The following is a 19,591-nucleotide window of genomic DNA, read 5'->3' as shown; positions in this document are numbered from 1 at the left end:
AAGTGCCAATGCCTAGATCACAAAGTGTAAGACCAAAGCAGGTATCAGGCAGCTGTAGGGAGTGTCTAGACCAAAGGTCAAAGGGTAAAGATATGGAGATTGAGCCCATTGTGGAATCTCCAGCCCCTTTCAGATTCTGCAGAGTTATCCAAAATCAGCAACTAAGGGAAACCTCCAAGGAGTGAGCCCCTCCCAAACAGAAGACTGTATCAGTGCAGTGTCTCCAGTGGCTCAGGGCTACAGTCCCCCTGCCCTCCTGTGATTATAAAGAAGCTTCTTTTCACCCACTCTCTCCTGCAGCCTCCTGCCTGCCTGTGACCTGTCCCATGCCTGGGCTTCTCTTCACTGACCTCCCTCAGTGGAGGCTGCTCCCCTTAAGGCCTGCTGCCTGCAGCCTTGCAGGCCTCTCTCAGCAAACCTGTCCCTTTCGGGCAGCTATTCCTGCCCGCTTATGTCTATACAAATGTCCTTTACTCTTCTGTCCCTTTCCTTTATAAACCTGCCCTTTAAATATAACCAATGTGAAAGGGTCGGCGCAGTAAAGAAGAGAAGTACCAGGCTAAGTTTCTCGAACATGGGAAAATTTATTGGGCCTCCAGGAGAAATTCATGGACCCAAGGTGGGGGTCGGTGAAGTCAAGCATGTTGCCTGGGGGAGGCAGGCTTTTATAGGGTGAGGAGAGGTCAGGCGGGAAACTAGGGTTGCAGGGTGGGGGAAAAAGTTTGTAGGGCATGAAAAGATTTGTAGTGATGTAACAGGGTGGTCCTCAGGAAAGGGGGAGGTTTCCTGCCCCACCCAAGGGAGGGTGGAGCTGAGCAGGAAGCGAAGAGGAAGCTGCACAAGAGACTGAGGAAGGAAGCAGGATGGAGCCAAAGGAGACCTGGAGGAGGTGCATGGAGCTTAGAGACCCGTAAAAAACTGCGCTTGTCTTTCGGTCGTGGACTGGGTGACACAGATGTGGGTGAGACCCTTGGGGAGGTGACAATGGCAGCTTTTATCTTGATGTTGATTTTGCTCTTTTCCTTCCGGGCTTGTCTGGTTGTTTCTGACCCTTTTCTGTGGGTCTCCACTGGAAGATGCTTTAGACTTGTGGCAGGCTTTAGGCCTTGTTCTGGGCCGATCCCATATGGATGGAGTTTTACCCACGAGGGGACGGGTAACTTTGGGTGCTTCCTTTAGAAACTAAATTCTTTGCCTTTCCTGTATTGTTTCCTAATTGTATTAAAGTTCCTTCCCGTTAAAGTCTCATATGTTTTGTGTTGATGCGGCGAATGGCAGAACCCATTTAGAATAGGCAGGTTTGCGGGGTTTGGGCTGCCCCTCTCCCTGTCCTATAACAGTGAGGCAAGTGGCTTATTGTCTGAATTTTCTAGGTGGGCTTCCTGGTGGGCTTTTGCATTCCGGCCTCCTGCATGGACCTTTCATACCAGCCTTTTGTTGATAGGAAAAGGGGCAAGGGTTCTTTGTTTGGCTACTTCCTGCTGAAAGGGGGCAAAGACCAAGGGGGTGGGTCAGGCCTGGTTATTCTGGGGTACAGGCCAGAGGTGAGGAGTTAGAGGATTCACCAAAGAAAGAGTGGGGAGCAGAACATGAGGATCTCATGAAATACACTGCTGTGGGGGAGCAGTAGATGAGACAGGAGAGGTCTGCACTATGTGGGTAGCTGCCTGGACCAGAGATGAAACTCTGCTGCAGTGCTGCTGATAGCTTCATAGTGCTGTGCTTAACCCCTTGCATCACAACGGAGACCCTCCCCTTTTTTTTCTTAAATATTTTACCTTCACCTATCTTTGTTTCCTGGCTTTCTCATTTGTTCCAATACAACGTTCTCAAATATACAGGGATCTGTGAGGAAGAGACTCAAGCCAGGATAGCGAGCAGCAGTGGCAACAGCTATGGCATGAAACATCTTAGTGAGCATCCAGGAGGAGGTGACCTGCCTCATCTGCCTGGACCTCTTGAAAGAGCCCCTATGCCTAGACTGTGGCCACAGCTTCTGCCGAGCCTGCATCACTGCAAACAACAAGGAGTCCGCGGCAACCCAGGAAGAGAAGAGCAGCTGCCCTGTGTGCAGAATCAGTTACGAGCCTGGACACCTGCGGCCTAATCGGCACCTGGCCAACATAGCAGAGCAGCTCAGAGGAGTCAAGATGAGCCCAGAGGGGGAGCAGAAGAAAGAGCTCTGTGAGCGCCATGGAGAGAAACTCATGCTCTTCTGTAAGTGGGATTGGCAAGTCATTTGCTGGCTTTGTGAGCGGACTCAGGAGCACCGTGGTCACCAGACCTTCCTCATTGAGGAGGTTGTCCAGGAGTACCAGGTAGGAGAGCAGGATGCAGTTAAAACAGCAGAATATGTAGTTGATGGGAAGTCTCCTCTTGGTTGCCTTCTCACCACACCCCACAGCTCAGAGATCTGTGATGTCTTTTCTTCCTATGGTGTTGATACAGGGGAAGATTCCCCCACTCCTCTAAGTTCTAGGGCTAGATGAGTAATGAGATTAACATCAGACAGATTAGAAGGAGAAAAAGACCACCTTTAATAATGTACACATGGAGAATTTACATGACTGTAAATACTGAAATAAAATGGGATAGATCCGGTGTTTATCATTAATTTTTAAACATTTATTTTTGTATACAAGAGCTGGGGTACAGGCCAGAGGTGTGGGGGTTGAGAGGATTCACCAGAGACAGAATGGGGAACAGAACAGTTGGACTGAGTGAAATACACTGCTGAGCGGAGCAGTGGGTGAGACAGGAGAGGTCTGCTGTGCCATGTGGGTAGCTCCCTGGCAGGGGATTGAACTCATGCCACTGTGGCTGAGGATGACTTGATAGCACTGAGGCTTTAGACCCTGTACCACGAGGGAGGCCCAGATCCAGTATTTATAAGGATGGGTTAAGGATGTTAAGGATGGGTTAGGAGCCTGGGGTGTCAAGCAGGGAGGAGGAGGTCTCTGGGACCAGGAGGGGACAATTTCATATGATACAACCTTGCCTTTAGATATTTGCCTTGCCTTGAGATAGGTTTTTACCGTGGAAAGTTTTTTTCTGGAGGCCTCCCTGGGGGCGTAGGAGTTAAGGCTCAGCCCTATCATCACAATGGTCTGAGTTTGATCATGGGCTGGGGAGCTGACCCACACATGGCACAGCTGATTCTGTTTTGCCCACTGCACCCCTCAGCAATGTGTTTCAGCTGATTCTCCTGTTCTTCTCCCCACTCTGTTTCTGGTGTATGCTCTCACCCCCTTCACCTCTGGCCTATACCCCAGTTCTTCTGTGCATAAATAAATAAAGAAAATCTTAAAAAAAAAGTTTATTTCTAGAAATGTTGATGAATCTAGCTCATCTCTTTAACATAACACTTCCTCATGACACTCACAATAATTTTGATTTACGTTAGTTCTACCTAATAAGAGGACACAAATTGAAATTTTCCAGCTTGGGAAAAGCTGGGGGAAGAGAAACACTTGGATCACCTTTCAAGGTTGAGGACATTTCTGTGCCTCCAGCCTGATTGCAAGAGACCTATTAATAGTCAAAAGTAGATGTTTTTGTACCATGTGTTAAATGGGGAGGAGGGACTAGTGCCCATGAAAATCCATCATTCCCTTTGCACATGAAGTGTAACTGAGGGACTGGGTAGATTGAGATGTTGTTTTTTTGCTGTAGGATCAAATTTCTCCTCTAGGACAAATAGAATCATCCTGTCTTGGGGAAGGGATGGTGACTTCTCTCAGACTTCTGCCTGAGACTGAATACGTTCACACTTCAGATTTTCTTCTAAGTCGAAGGTTCTCACTGATATTTTCAGTTTCTGTGACTCTTATGTTTAGAGATCATCTGATTACTTCCTCCATGACCTGAATTCAGATGTTGAGAAAGCCCATTGCTTGACTCTGGCTTGATTCCCCTCTCACAGCAGAAGCTCCAGGGTGCCCTTGAGCAGATGAGGGAAAAGCTGCAGAAAGCTGGACATTTGGAAGTTCAAGTCACAAAAAGGAGAATTTCCTGGAAGGTAGGAGGAGGCTCTTTCTGAGGAATTTAGACAGAAATCTGGTAGAATTTGGGTAATAACACGAGGAACTTCCTACCTTTTTGTTATCTGATCATTAACAATCCCACAGTGATTTGATTATCCTTCTCTTCATCATTTCCCTGATAGAGGAGGGGATTGAAAAGTGAACCTGGCACAGGTGAATGGGTCTTTGGAGGGAAGGTTCATGTGGAGGACACTGGCCAGGATGGCAGTGCAGACTCTGTTCCATTCCCATCATGTGTTTGAGTCTTTGACTCTCCTGGGGGAAGCCATTTGGCCATGGCTCCTGTTTCTGGGCCAGTGTTCCACTTGGGCAGAGGGTGAGTGGTGCGGTCAGGAGTAGTCCAGCTGTGTGAACATGGAGACCTACCCAGTTGCTCTGTTTGGCTCAGGGTTGGACTCAGTGCTGCAGACTTGAGGGAATTATTTTGGAATATAATAGAGGGGAAGTAGTATGTGAAGAGCATCTTTAAGAATTGTTCTCTTGCTCTGTCTCACTTTGCTGTGAGAACTTTCCATTTACAGTGGTGCTGGTTCTGGTTCCTAGTCTCTGCCTGATGGGTTGAGTTCTACTTCTCTCTCTCTTCTCCATCCTAAGAGTCAAAAACAAAGTGAGAGACAAAGTGTCCAGTCAGAGTTTGCAGTACTGAGAGGTCTCCTGGACTCGGCGGAACAGAAGGAGCTGTAAAAACTGAATAAGGAGGAAGAAGTCATTCTGCACAAACTGGCAGAGGATGAGAGTGAGCTCGTTCAGAAGAGCCAGTTGATAGAAGATCTCATCTCAGATCTGGAGCATCAATTGGAAGTATCAGACATAAACATGCTGCAGGTAATGTTACAGGGCAGGGAGAGGGGCAGCGCAGACCCCGCAAACCTGCCTGCTCTAAATAGGTTCTGCCATCCACCGCATCAACACAAAACATATGAGATTTTAATGGGAAGGAACTTTAATACAATTAGGAAACAATACAGGAAAGGCAAAGAATATAGTTTTCAAATCAAGCACCCTCAGTTGCCCATCCCCTGGTGGGTAGAATTCCCCCCAATCCGGATTGGCCCAGAGCAAGGCCCCAAAGCCTGGCACAAGTCCAAAGCACCTTTCAGTGGGGACCCACAGAAAAGGATCAAACCACCAGACAAGTCTGGAAAGAAAAGAACAAAACCAAATTCAAGATAAAAGCTGCCATTGTCACCTCCCCATGGGTCTCACCCTCATCTGTGTCACCCAGTCCACGACCAAAAGGCAAACGCAGTTTCCTCACATGTCTCTCTGTTCCATGTGCCTCCTCCAGGGCTCCTTGTGGCTCCATCCTGCTTCCTTCCTTCTCTTCTCTTTAGCTCCACCCTCCTTTGGGTGGGGCAGGGAACTTGGAACCTCCCCCTTTCCTGGGGACCACCCTGTTACAGTAAGATCTCAAAAGAGGCCCCAGCATCTTAGACATGAGAACCATGTGGGCAGATTTCCCTCCCCTTCTGTATTGCTGTGCTCTTTCTGGTGTGACACTAAGGTTCTTCTGCTGTGCATTGTGCTTCCTGCATTTATAGGAATACGTGAATGCATAAATAACAAGGGGAAAACCTCATTTTTATTTATGTGTCAAGTACAATGCAATTGTGTGAGCTTGGAATGAAGATGCATTTTATTCAGGTGTATTTTATATCCCTGTTATTGGGTGCTGGTGTTACCCATTCATTAGTTAAATCGAGTGAAGCTAGGTCCAGATGAACAAATGCACTTAACAAGCATTTTTTCCCCTCATGGAATGAGTAGAGATTTTTCCCCCCTGTTTTCCATTTTCTGAGAAGAATTATTGAAGGACTGGTATTTATTTTTAATTATTCAGTGGAATTCACAAATGATGTCTCATTCTGGCCCTTTTTGTGTGAAAGGGTATATATATGTGTGTATGTAATTATATATGTATATAACTAAATATATATAATTTACTTGTTTTAATTTTTTAAATAATTTTTGTGTCGTTTTTGGCACGAGTGTCTTCATAGGAGTTTGTCTAAGTTGTGTGCTTTGTAGATGCAAAGATACTCATAATGATTCTTTCCCATCCCTTCAATTCCTACAATATTCACTGATACCAAGCAAAACCAAGGGGTTTCATGGGGACTCCAAACTGAAAAGGGAAATAAGCCATGTTGTCTATTCTATTTGGCTTTTTTTAAAAAAAGATTTATTTATTTATTCATACAAGCACTTGGTCCAGTCAGAAGCGCGGGAGGGTGAGAGAATTCGACAGAGCCAGAGCGGGGAACAGAACAGGCAGACTGACGAAGAAATACACTGCTGAGGGGCGCAGGGGGCGGCAGGAGAGGTCTGCGTGCCATGTGGGACCCTCACCGGCATTTGGGGATCGAACCGGCACTGCAGAGGCTGCCGGCAGCTTTGCAACCCAGCGCTCAACTGCTGAGCCACCGAGGAGGCCACAACTTTTCTATTCTAGGGGTTCTTGTTACCTGGTCCATGAAGGCAAAGCAACCAAGGTTTGCTGAAAAGATTTTAATTGGTTTGCCAAAGTGCTGGAAGGCAAAAGAGAACAGCAGGTGTAGGAGGGAGGCAGCTAAAGCCCCCTAAGCAGCAAAAGTGGCGAAGTAACAAATGTAGCAATCTGAAGTAGGACATCCCCCCTTCAAAAAAAAGGGGTAGATCCTCCAGAAGCAGGACTGGCACCCCTCCTGCATATTTAAAGTGTATGCCAAGGCCCAGTTTCTCTCCTGGGTTCTCTCCTGGTGGCACATGAGGTGCAGGATTCTGAAGCTCTCCTAGGTTGCCTTGGCTGTGTTCCTTCAGAAAGTCGAGGCAGTCCTTCCAAGACCTTGAGTGTGTGTGTGTGGAGGGGGGGGGTGTTGGGGTTGGGGGTCAGGGTAGAGAAGGGCTGGGGGAGGTATCCCCATGAGGGGAGTGGGGAAGGCTGTGGGCACTTCGGTGGTTGGAAAACTAAGGTGACCACACCTGAGGAGAGAGATCCTGTATTGTGCAAAAATAAATAAAGACGTTTAAAGGATAATATGAGAAGGACAGAAGGAGGGAGAGAGAGAACTTGCAGATTGACATTCTCTGCAGTCCCCATAATTAAAAAAAAAAATCACTAGAGTGCTGGGCTCTCTTCCACCCTGTTTTCTTTCTCTCTCTCTCTCTTTCTTTCTTGGATTTATTTATTTATTTATTTATACAAGCACTGGGTTCAGTCAGAAGCGCGGGAGAAAAAATCGAGTAAAAATAGAGAATCAGCTGCACATATGTGTGTGTAAAATTCAAGGGACTGGATGAAGTCACTTATAGAGAGAGTTTAATGTGAGGAGAGAGAGACAGGAAAAGCAACTACATTAATGGTGTCTGTGTGCACCTCATAAAAGGTCATGCAAACTTCTTGAAGTGTATTACAGTTTTTTTAAATTCCCCTAAGCCTAGCATAATGCTTGACAATAGTAGCACATACATTCCATTTCTGCTGAATACACAAAAGACTATTAATTATTAAGTCATCTCAGAGGGAGTCTGCATTTGGGGAATAAAATTATGGATTTCTAGTTTTCCTTACAAGTATGTCTCATCTCCAGATACATACTTGACTTCCACAAGAGTCAAAACTGTTTCTACCTCTTGGGAAACCTGACAGAATCACATGAGTTCTGGAATGTCTGGCCTAGGTCTTGTCTTTGCATTTGTCTCTGACAATGGGATCAACTCTACCCCACCTAATCAGGGGCCTGAGGAGATGTCATGAGGCCTTATAAGAGGGAAGAGCCTATTACTTCTTGACGCATGATTTTTTTTAATTAATTGATTTATTTTTTCTTTTTCGCCTAGGTTGTGACTGACATCATACAAAGGTATGTGTAGGAGGCCAGCAATGGTCTTTTTGTGCTGTGGAGAGATGTTTAATGCTTTTTAGAGTAACCTCATGTTCACTAACAATGAAGCATCATTGTGGGCAGGGAAATATGGGTATACTTTTGTCTTAAATTTCTGTTTATAAAAAATGGGTTGAGAATGGACCAGATACTACGGAAAGGAATGGGAATGATAGGAAGCTGACAAGTTTGGGTCAGTACTAACTTTAAAGATAAAGCATTTGACAGATGACCTATGGGCATATGAAAAAATGTTCAGCTTCGGTAGTTACTAGGGAAATCCAAATCAAAACCACAATGAGATGCCACCTCACTCTAGTGTGACTGGCCCACACCAAAAAAAACCACCTAAGAAACAAAAATGGAAACAACAAATGTTGGAGAGGATGTGGAGATAAAGGAACACTCTTATACTCTGGGGGGATTGTAAACTGGTCCAGCCTCTATCGAAAGCTGTGTGGAGTTTCCTGAGAACACTAAAAACTTATCTCCATGTGATCCAGCGATCCCACCCCAGGAGTCTACCCAAAAAACACAAAAACACTAATTTGAAAGGAAAACTGCACTCCTATGTTTATTGCACACTATTTATCATAGCCAGGATATGGAAACAACCCAAATACCCCAAAATAGATGAATGGATCAAAAAGTTGTGGTATAGGGCCTCCCCAGGTGATGCAGCGGTTGAGCGCTGGACTGCGAAGCTGCCTGCAGCCTCTGCAGGGCTGATTTGATCCCCAACTACCGGGTGAGGGTCCCACTTGTCACACAGACCTCTCCTGACACGCCCGCTGCTCCCCTCAGCAGAGTATTTCGTCCATCTGCCTGTTCTGCTCTCCGCTCTGGTGAATTCTCTCACCATCCCACATCTCTGACTGTACCCAGCCCTTGTATAAATAAATAAATAAATCTTTAAAAAAAAGTGTATATACAATGGACTATTACAGACAAACTATTTGCAGCAATATAGATGGAGCAGGAAAAGGATTATGCTAGCCAAAATCAGTCATCAGGGAAAAGATAAATACCGATGGTCTCACATATATGTGGAATGTAAAGAAACCAATGAAAGGTGGAGAAGAAGGCAAAAGCAGCAAGCTGACCATAGATCTGAGGCATCCAGCAAAGGAGGGGAAGGTAGGGGGTCAAAACGGGAGGGACGAGCAGAAGGGGATATGGTGACGGTTCACAAGTGACATTGGGGTGGCAGAACCATGGGAACTACAATGATATAAGAAAAAAATAACTAAAACAAAAATCAAGCCTTTGAGTTATCAGACCTCTGTGACCTCATAAATTTTATTCACTCTGTGTGCTTCTATCTAGGGGTCTTTCATATCACAGGTGCTTGACTTTTATAGGGGGAAGCCCTGATCTTCTTTTTCTGCAAAGCACCCAGAATTAGCAATAATATCTTTATATCTAAATTCATAGACCATCTCATGGAATATTTGGGCCCTGCTGTAAGAAAGTGATTCATCTCCTCACACGCTCTGGCCCCAGGTATCAAGAGTCAGCATCTTACTTTAAATTCATACCTACCTGGCAGCATCAACCTCTTTCTGAACACATAAAATCCAGACCACTGTTCGGCTGGAGAGCATCATGTATTTTCCAAGTGTTTGCAATTATTCTCAGGGAGCCTGAGTCTTAAATGTTATTCTGAGGGCCTCCCTAGTGGGATGTAGAGTTTGAAATCTTGGTTGTCTCCAGGGAGTGTTCCCAATCTTGATGTATCTCAGACACCCAGGAGCCACTTTCTGGAGCCTTCCTTTCTGTATTTCTCTCTGGATCCAAAATGCATATGGTGACTTTTCCACACGTTATTTTTTAAGGTAATGAAGTTTTATTTTGTCAACTCTATTATTACACATATTTTCATATGGTTTGTAGCAAGTAGAGGGAGACACATTAATGATTTAACTTTGTAAGGAAGAAACTGCTCTTGAGAAGTCAAGATGTTCCCAGAGCCGCACATCAGCCCATTTTTTTCCTGACTCTGAGGTCAGCATTTGCTCTTTTTTTTTCTTATAGTTTCCCCGTAAGACTTCAAGTGCATTCCTTGGAGTAAAGAGATAAGTCAGTAGTTTTGACAGGGCAACATGTTAGAGGTGTGGGGATCTATTTTTCTCATTCTAGGTGTTGGGATTTCACTCTGAAGGAGCCAAAAACTTTACCCCAACAACCAAGACGTGTGTTCCAAGCTCCGGATCTGAGAGTGATGCTGCGAGGGCTTACCGGTGAGGCTTGGTCACCCGGGTGGGCAACTGTGGGGGTGTTGCAATGGCAGGGACCAAATGAGGAAGAAACGCAGCTTTTAGGTGTGGACCGTGATGCTGGGGGCACTGGAGACCGTGGCTGAGTTAATGTCCTGTTGAGTGGGGATCGGCCAGGAGTCAGCACTACCCTTATTTACTAGTTTACTCCCTGCCATAGTTTCAGGAACTTCCCTTAATCTGGAGAGGAGATAGAGTTCAGTGCTGTGGCCTTTGCTTATATTTACCAGTTTAGATTGTTTTTTAATCATTTCAGACCTGGCAAGTGTGCGATGCTCCTGGGGTAAGGATAAATCTTCATGTCATCAAACTTCTCCATTCTATTTATTTCATCTTTCTGAATTTTTTGATTTCTAGTAAAGCTCATATTTTAAAACGACTGTTTCTCATTCTAATACACAGACTGAGTCTGCAGTGTTTTATTTCTCCCTAAAACCAAAATTCTTTCCATTTCCTGCTAAGTTATTCTCATGATTCTTCTCACAATGTCATGTATAAAAATACTTCATGTCCCTCACCCAAAACTTTAATTTTTCTCAGTTGATGTCACCTTGAATCAGACCAGCAATGAAGACAGTGTTGCGATTTCTCTAAATAAGAAAGAAGTGAAATCTTTGTGGGACAATATTCCAGTTACAACATATCCGAATTACAATGATGGAAATTATTCTGCTGTTGCAACATATACGAATAACTATTATGGAGATTACTCTGTCCTGGGATCACCAATTTTCAAGAATGGGAAACATTACTGGGAGGTAGATGTATCCAACAAAAGTTCCTGGATCCTGGGGTGTGTGGGAACAACCATTGTAAAAGAAATGTAAATAACCCCCATAATAACCAAAATATTTATGCTGGATTACAGCCTAGATTTTGCATTTGGGCTATAGGGTTACAGAATCAATCAGAGTATCACGCTTTTGATGAGGAGACTCACTCCGAGGAAGCCAAGATCTTGTCTCTTTCCATGAAGGTCCCTCCCAGTCGTGTTGGGGTTTTCCTTGACTATGAGGCGGGCACTGTCTCCTTTTACAATGTCACAAACCATGGGTCACACATCTATGAATACTCCAGTGTGGCTTTCCTGAGAAAGTTTGTCCATATTTGAATCCTCTGAAATGTAAATTGCCCATGGCTATTTGCAAACCAGGCCCTTGAGCCTTCTTGATCCTCATGCACTTCCCTGGAGTGTCTTATGCCTTGGGGGCATCTAAGGCACTGAGCTTATTTCCAACATTCTGCCACCTTTTCCTTGCTGCCTCCATTCTTTTGCATTTTGACATCCTTTATTTATCCACAGGGTGTATCACTTGCCCTGTGTTAGATTTTTCTTAAATATCATGCACACTAGGAGAGGCTCTTAATTTATCAATTTCTATTCTCCTGAGGAAAAATGAGGCCTCCTGCCCTCTGTCAAATATTTGCTACTGGGAGCCATGCTACTCATGTCATCGACAAAGGTCCAGGCATGGGGCAGATTCCTGAAAAGCCAGGAATCTTGTTAGCTGACTCCTTGTTTCTCCTCATTTGTTTATGGCTAGTTTCTACCATTGTTAAAATATGCATTTAAAAGTAAAACTGTACATGCTGTTTGATCAGTTAGTGAATAAAAAATTTGATGGCAAATGGCACTGTGTGATATAAATATTTCATTTATTATAAAATTAGTAACTCTCTGCCAAAAGGCAGCAATTCAACATTTGGCGGTACATTAACAAGTGAAAAAACTGGAAACAAAAGGCTGTAAATATCTCTCTGCCAAGTCTTTAATATGGATATGTGGTCTTTTGTGGCAAGGGCTAAATGGAGAAGGAAATTCTCTTACTTTAAAGATAGGGCCTCCCTGTGGCACAGAGGTTCAGTGCTGGCTGGTTCTGTGCTGGGTTGTGAAGCTGCCCCCAGCAGCCTCTGGGGCGCCAGGAGAGGGTCCCACATGGCGTGCAGACCTCTCCTGCCGCCCGCTCTCCCCTCAGCAGTGTACTTTGTCAGTCTGCCTGTTCTGCTCTCCGCTCTGGTGCTGGTGAATTCTCTTACCCTCCCATGCTTCTGACTGTACCCAGTGCTTGTATGTATAAATAATAAATAAATAAAAAAATTTTTTTTTTTAAGTTAAAGATAGCAGTTGGGTGGCAGACACGGGCCATGCTCCAAGTGTAAGAAAATTCTTAATAAGCCAGGAGGCGCCATAGCGGGCTCCTGCTAAATTCTTCCTGTTTGTTTAGGGCTGATTCCCCCGGAGGTGACAAAGGGTATGGTAGCTGTTAGAGTTGTTATAGGACAGGGAAAGGGGCAGCCCAAACACCGCAAACCTGTGTATTCTAAATGGGTTCTGCCATCCGCCGCATCAACACAAAACATATGAGACTTTAATGGGAAGGAACTTTAATAAAAACTAGGAAACAATACAGGTAAGGCAAAGAGTCTAGTTTCTAAATGAAGCACCCAAAGTTATCCGTCCCCTCGTGGTAAAACTCCATCCATATGGGATCGGCCCAGAACAAGGCCCAAAGCCTGCCACAAGTCTAAAGCATCTTCCAGTGGGGACCCACAGAAAAGGGTCAGAAACAACCAGACAAGCCCGGAAGGAAAAGAGCAAAATCAACATCAAGATAAAAGCTGCCATTGTCACCTCCCCACGGGTCTCACCCACATCTGTGTCACCCAGTCCACGACCAAAAGACAAGCGCAGTTTCTTCACGTGTCTCTAGGCTCCATGCGCCTCCTCCAGGTCTCCTGGCTCCATCCTGCTTCCTTCCACAGTCTCTTCTGCAGCTTCTCCTCTCCTGCTCAGCTCCACCCTCCCTTGGGTGGGGCAGGGAACCTCCCCCTTTCCTGGGGACCACCCTGTTACAGAGTGTGCATTCAAGAATAAGTCAACAGCAATTTTGTGACTGGTTGAGCTAATAATCATGGCAGCACAAATAATGCACTCCAAAGTAGTCAATGTTACAACTACTGATATGTTAGGTATTAACCATTGTTGAGAACCAAAAGCTATAACCATCTTTGGCCCTGCCTCTGATAAAATATTTGTAGTTTCTCACAACTACAAACAACAATCAGCAATTCACGAAAAAGAAATTTTCCCTTGATCTTAAAGTTAGATATGAAAACTAGGCTGACTAGATAAGTAGAGGAGTAATAGGTAAAAAAAACTCTTCCGTGAGATTAGGAAAATGCCTCCCTTACTTGAGAGTTTCGGTCTAGGGAAGAGTCAATGCATCTTCCTTCCCCCGGGTAACTTCCTGTGCTAGTTAATCCTTCACTAAGGTAAACATAGAAATGTTAGTTGCAATCACATAAGCTTTTTGCTAGTAATAAAATGACTGGTTGTTTAAGGTAAATGGCTATTCTAAAAACACTCTTGTTTAGCAAAAGTGCCTCCTTTAAATAAAAAATAATAAGGTCACGACCTCTGCAGGAGGGCAAATAAACCCTTGGCTGTTCTTGAGAAAGATGTGATGTTCTCTTCCTGCCCTAATGCATATGCTAACACACTCCCACTTTGCTTAAAGTGTATAAATAAAGGGCCTCTGAGACCCTCAGCAGGATGATGTCTGCACCCTGATCCTGTGTTAGTGTCTCCTCATTCCTTCTTCCTTGCCCTCAACCCACAATTGCGCCAACACCCTCCCATCCTTGAGGAACCCCTGACACCCAGGCTGCTGTGGAGGGCTCGCAGCAACTTGGGATCTCATTTTCTCTGCCACTGACTGAGAAAATGAAGGTGTTAAATAGAAAATGTCATAAATGATAGGTGCTAAGAGAGGAAGTTGTGTTCACAGCATTTAAATTCAAGTCTTGTCACTCCATATACCAGCAGTTTATCCTGGAAGAACATACTTAAAAGCTGTGTTAATTTTCCTCATTTTTATTTTATACATTTTTTTTTTTAAATATTTATCTATTTATACAAGCACTGGGTACAGTCAGAAGCGCGGGAGGGTGAGAGAATTCACCAGAGCCAGAGCGGGGAGCAGAGCAGGCAGAAGGACCGATGTACACTGCTGAGGGGAGCAGCGGGCAGCAGGAGAGGTTTGCGCGCCATGTGGGACCCTCCTCCGGTGGCCGGGGAGCAGCCGGGATGGAACCGGCGCTGCAGAGGCTGCGGACAGCTTCGCAACCCAGCGCTCAACCGCTGCGCCATATAAAAATGTATTTATTTTATACATTTTTTACGTCAGTTTTTCATTTTTGCACAATATGCATTTTCATCTTGCTTATAGTCCCTATACAATTCCCACACCCCTTGTTTTGATCCTACTTCCTCCTCTTCCCCGCCTCTCCCTGGTGTGTCTCTGCTTTATAGTTGCTTGTTGATTTCTTAAACTAACCTTGGTCCAAAATACCACAACTGCCCCACATTGTGAGAAATGAAATTGTGACAGAGTGTAATCTTCGTAAAAAGGGAGGTTCTGTGTTCCCAGCCTCATCTAATGAAGGGCAGAGCTAGTGGGGAGGAGCAGCTGAAGACAACTGGGAGAAGACCCCCGGAGGGGAGACTGGAGGAAGCGTGTGGAGCAGAGACACGTGAAGAAGTCCTGCTTGCTTCTCAGCTTTGGACTTGCACTGTGGACTTGGGGGACATGGAAGGACCCGTGGAATCCGAGACATGTAGAGACACTTGGGAAAGGGGTGGTGGGTGGAGGCCGACAATGGCAGCCATTACCTTGATTTGTACTTTATTTTGCAATTTTTCTTCTAGACTTGCTTGCCACCTGATGCCTATTTTCTGTGGTTCCTTGCCAGAAGGTGTCTTAGACTGGTGGAAAGCTTTGGGCTTCAGTGGCCTGCTTTGGGCCAATCCTGTTTGACTGGAAACTTACCTTGGAGGAGATGAATAACTTGGGGTGTTTTATTAGAAAACTCTTAACCCTTTCTTCCCCTTATGCACAGTATCCTGTTAATTCTTTCACACTAAGAATATGTATTAGTTTTCTTTCAACAAGTTTACTCTGGCTTTGTTTTAAGAACTAGGACTTGATTAAATACTATGTGGTCTTTGAATTTTAGCTAATTATGAAATAAATGTGTAAGATATTAAAGAATTAGGCATAGCGGGCCTCCCCGGTGGCACAGTAGTTGAGCGCTGGTTGCGAAGCTGCCGCAGCCTCTGCAGCGCCGGTTTGATCTCCGGCTGCTTCCTGGTCACCGGGCGAGGGTCCCACATAGCGCGCAGACATCTCCTGCCGCCTGCTGCTCCCCTCGGCAGTGTACTTCGTCACTCTCTCTGTTTTACTCTCCACTCTGGCTCTGGTGAATTCTCTCATCCTCCTGCTCCTCTGACTGTACCCAGTGCTTGTATAAATAAGTAAATAAAAATCTTTAAAAAAAAAAAGAGACCTTTCACTTAAAAAAAAAAAAAAGAATTAGGCATAGCAAGACAGCAGCCATTTTAAGAAAAACAGACATTTTTAGGGCACAGCTACGCCCTAGTTTCATTTCAAGGCAAAAACCACCAGACTGGGGTAAAAACTACAAGACAAGGGTAAACGAAACTTAACTACTGCCAAGGAGTGATACCCAATCAGGCCGAACTTGGTCCATGGTGTGAAAAGTCCCTGCCTCCTGTCAGCAAAGTACAAAAACAGTTGGTTGCTCTGGGAGGGGGTCCCTCTCTCAACCTGATGAGACTGCTGTGTCAGTACACCAGGCAGAGTTGGGCCCTAGCTTAAGCTAGCAATAAAGCCTTTTTGCTTTTGCATCTTTGGCTCCATGTAGTCTTTGGGAACCACGGATGGAGTTGAGGTGCCAGCACCTAACAAATGGTTCTGTAGAGCTCGCTGGTCTTAAGTTTTTCATTTACCTGCAGTAATTCTATTTCATGGAAATATGAATTTGAGCTGTGTTTACCCAGCTGCCGCTTCATTACAAGAGTCAGAAGTACACTTTTGGGATTTAACAATGGTGTCAATAATTTTGCCCAGGTCAGCCTAACTTTTGCAGTTATGGACAGTATTGCAGAGCTTCAGGCCATGTGCCTGTGCTTCCTGTGATAGGAGGATGAACTATTTCTGTGATAGGTGATGATTTAGGGCTTGCTGGAATCCTGGTGTCTTTGGGTATTTTTTTCTCAGCTCATTACCACAGAGTTCAGGTAAAAATAAAGGTGCATTGTTGGTCAGATAGTAACTGCTGCTATCCTGCTTGCCCCTCGGAATACCCTCCTCACCACTTTTGAATGACTTTCGATGACACAGGTTCTAAGGTGGAAAGTGTTTCTGTGTGTTTATGTGTTTGTACCTGTATTTTGGTATGCATTGTGGGAACAGGCAAAATTGATCAAAGTTTTCCCTTTGCTTTTGCCTTTCTATCACTCCATTGCTCTGACTATGAAGTCTATGCCTCACGAATGCCCACTCCTCCAGTTCCAAATGAAGTAATTAGTTACAGGGAAATAAAAACATGAATTTCAGGCCTCCCTGGTGGTGCAGGGGTTTAAGCACCACACTATGAGGCGATCCACAGCCTCTGCAGCATGAGTTCGATCCCCGGCCAGCCAGGGAGAAACCCACATGGCACAGCAGACCTCTCCTGCCTCACCTGCTGTTCCCCTCAGCAGTGTATTTCGGTCGGTTGGCCTGTTCTGCTCCCCACTCTGTCTCTGGTGAATCCTCTCACCCCCCCCCCGCATCTCTGGCCTGTACCCCAGCTCTTATATGCATAAATAAATAAATCTTAAAAAAACAAAAAAACATAAATTTCTATATGCAACAGAAAAGAGCTATATATTGGAAGGTTTCTACTTTTTTATTTTGTTTTGTTTCTCTTTATTTTTTTTATATTTTTATACAAGGGCTGGGGACAGGCCAGAGTGTGGGAGGGTGAGAGGATTCACCAGAGACAGTGGGGAACAGAACAGGCAGACGGAAATACACTGCTGAGGGGAGCAGTGGGCCAGACAGGGAGAGGTCTGTTGTCATGTGGGATCATCGCCAGCCTGGCTGAATCGAACCCACACTGCCAAGGCTGCGGACAGCTTCACGAGGTGGCGCTCAACCCCGCCACGCCACTGGGGAGGCCTGGAAGGCTTCTACTTTTTAACAGAATCTCCTGGCCTCAGACAACCTTCTGCTGAAAAGAATATGAGACTTTCAATTTGCTTCCAATTACACTCTCTTCTCAGGAAAAGGTCAGAAAACCCTGTGAGTCCCGAGGTCAGAAAATCTGAAGTGTGCCAATTGTGGACTTGCTGTCTACAAATCAAGTGTAGGACTGTCCTCTCCCCATCACCTCAGAAACCCCCAGCAATGGTCACACCATCTTCTACTTCTGGGGCCAGGACTGCTCTGGGACCTTAATGAGCAGATAAATTATTTACATGGGAAAGTTTGGCTGCACTCAGGCTAATATTGGTACACAAGAAATCTCCCTGCAAGATCATTCATGAACAATGTGGAGGCATCATTGCCTAAAGTTACTGCCTGAACCAGTTATAAAAGCAAATAGGTTTTTCATATAGGAATTTGAGATCTTCATTGGAAAAAAAATATGCACTCACTAAATATGGAATTTCAATGGCGTGCTATTTAGCTTGAGGGCAGTTTCATGCAGTAATCCATCCTGACTGCTAATCTTTCATGATGTACAGACAGCTCAGTTTTTAACTCCAGCGGCCCCTCCATATTCCATACAACTATACTAGGCACTGTGTACTAGCTGAACTCTTATTTGTCTCCCTATGGTGGGAAATAGGATGATTGCTTTCCCCCTTAGTGTTTCTCCATCACTAAAACCATATATATTTTCCTGGCATCTGAAAGTAGAGAATTTCCTATGAAACCTTTAGTAAGCCAAATGGGTAAAGCAAAATAGTCATATATTTATAAATATAGAATATATTTTGAGTATTCCCAGACCCAACAATACCTTACCACATCATGGAAAACAATAAAACCTAAAACAACACAGCAATAGCAGGAGGAATATGATAAATATGTGACTTGTATGAAGAAGAATAGAGTGTGAACAGTGTAGTTTCAATCAGAGTCAGAAGGCAGTGGGCACACTGAAGGCTGAGTCACTAGAGGGTGGGGTGGTGGCAAGTACAAGAGAAAGGGTGTAGTAGAAGACTAGGGCCCAATATTGACAGTGCATTGAATCCATCAGGGTAGGTAGGTCACTAACATCTATACCTTCTTTTGTGTCTGCCTGTCTGCCTGTCATACAGTTCTTTATAATCACTCAAATCTTCCTGCAAACTTACCCTAAATTCTCTATATTTATCTCTGCAAAACAAGCCATGAGCAAAATTTTTGCTTTTGACTTTACAATCCTATGTTACTAAGTTAATCTTTCATAAAATAAAATGGCATAGCTAGAACTTCAGAAAAGTCTAGGCTAACTATGGGCAGATTACCCTTTTTTTGAGGGTTCGCTGTCTTTTTCTTAAAGGCCCTCAGTTGATTGAATAGAGCTCACCACCAAAAAGGGGAGTAACCTTCATTTAGTCTACTGGGATAATGTTCCTCTCATCTAGAAAATGCCATTACAGAAACAATGAGAACAGTGTTTGGTCCAATATCTAGATAATGCTGCTAGCCCATAAACATAAAATTAATCACCAGAGCCACAGGCATTGAGTAAGTTCTGAGTAAACCCTAGGAACAAAGATATGAAACACTGTTGGCTAAAATTTTTCAAAGGCATTTACATAAATGTTAATATACCAGAATTGCATTATGTGCTACAGCAATTACGTTGACTGCTACAATAGCATAGAACCATGGTTATCATTGGTATGTTCAGTGTAGTTAATACGTCTAGCTCTGTGGATGCATAGCTATACATGGCATATGCGGAGTGCCTACGTCACTCCTTATGTCATACCTTTGATCATTGATCTGAAATAAGAAAAAGCAACATAGAAAAGATTCCTTCATAAAACATACCATTGCTGGGTGAAGACTGCTTGAGAAGGGATACTCCACAAGAGTATTATGTGACACCAAAGGAGAGAGGAATAAATGCCAGCTCCCAGAATGCAATTCATGCAAAATTTAGAGGATACCATTATACTTGAAAGACATCCCAAGTTGATATGTTTTCAGAACAAACTTCATTCATATTGAATAACTAAAACTGTGAATGGGCTCAGTGGTTATGCTTAAGTGATTTTCAATTCCTGACTCATAGATAGAAGGGAGTAGAAAAGTTTCTGACCTAAGAGAGTTTACTCTTCTGTGGGGTGCAAACAATGCTGAAACATCTGTGATTTAATTAGAAATCGACTTGTCAGCTGCTCAACAAGTCTCTCATCACTGGATCTGTGAAGATTGCCAAACTCTGCATTCCTGGCACCGTGGACCCTGTGATGGAAGCTTCCACCATCTTTAGCTAGCACATGTAGTCAGAGCATGAACAAGACAGACAAAATGAATGGCAGGAAAGAATGAGTAGGAAAAGT

At 44.4% G+C, this 19,591-nt stretch overlaps 2 pseudogenes; both read left to right on the top strand.

The window, feature by feature from the left end:
• LOC119255563 (tripartite motif-containing protein 5-like) overlaps window positions 1-19,591 on the top strand; it is a 90,022-nt pseudogene that overhangs the window by 42,157 nt on the left and 28,274 nt on the right.
• On the top strand, window positions 1,896-11,797 carry LOC119255564 (tripartite motif-containing protein 5-like; annotated as a pseudogene).

This window comes from Talpa occidentalis, unplaced genomic scaffold (genome assembly GCF_014898055.3).
Source record: "Talpa occidentalis isolate TD23 unplaced genomic scaffold, MPIMG_talOcc4v2.1 talOcc4.3, whole genome shotgun sequence".
Classification (NCBI taxonomy): domain Eukaryota; kingdom Metazoa; phylum Chordata; class Mammalia; order Eulipotyphla; family Talpidae; genus Talpa; species Talpa occidentalis.
Note: the sequence above shows the minus strand (reverse complement) of the source record. Positions and strands in the feature narration are given on the sequence as shown.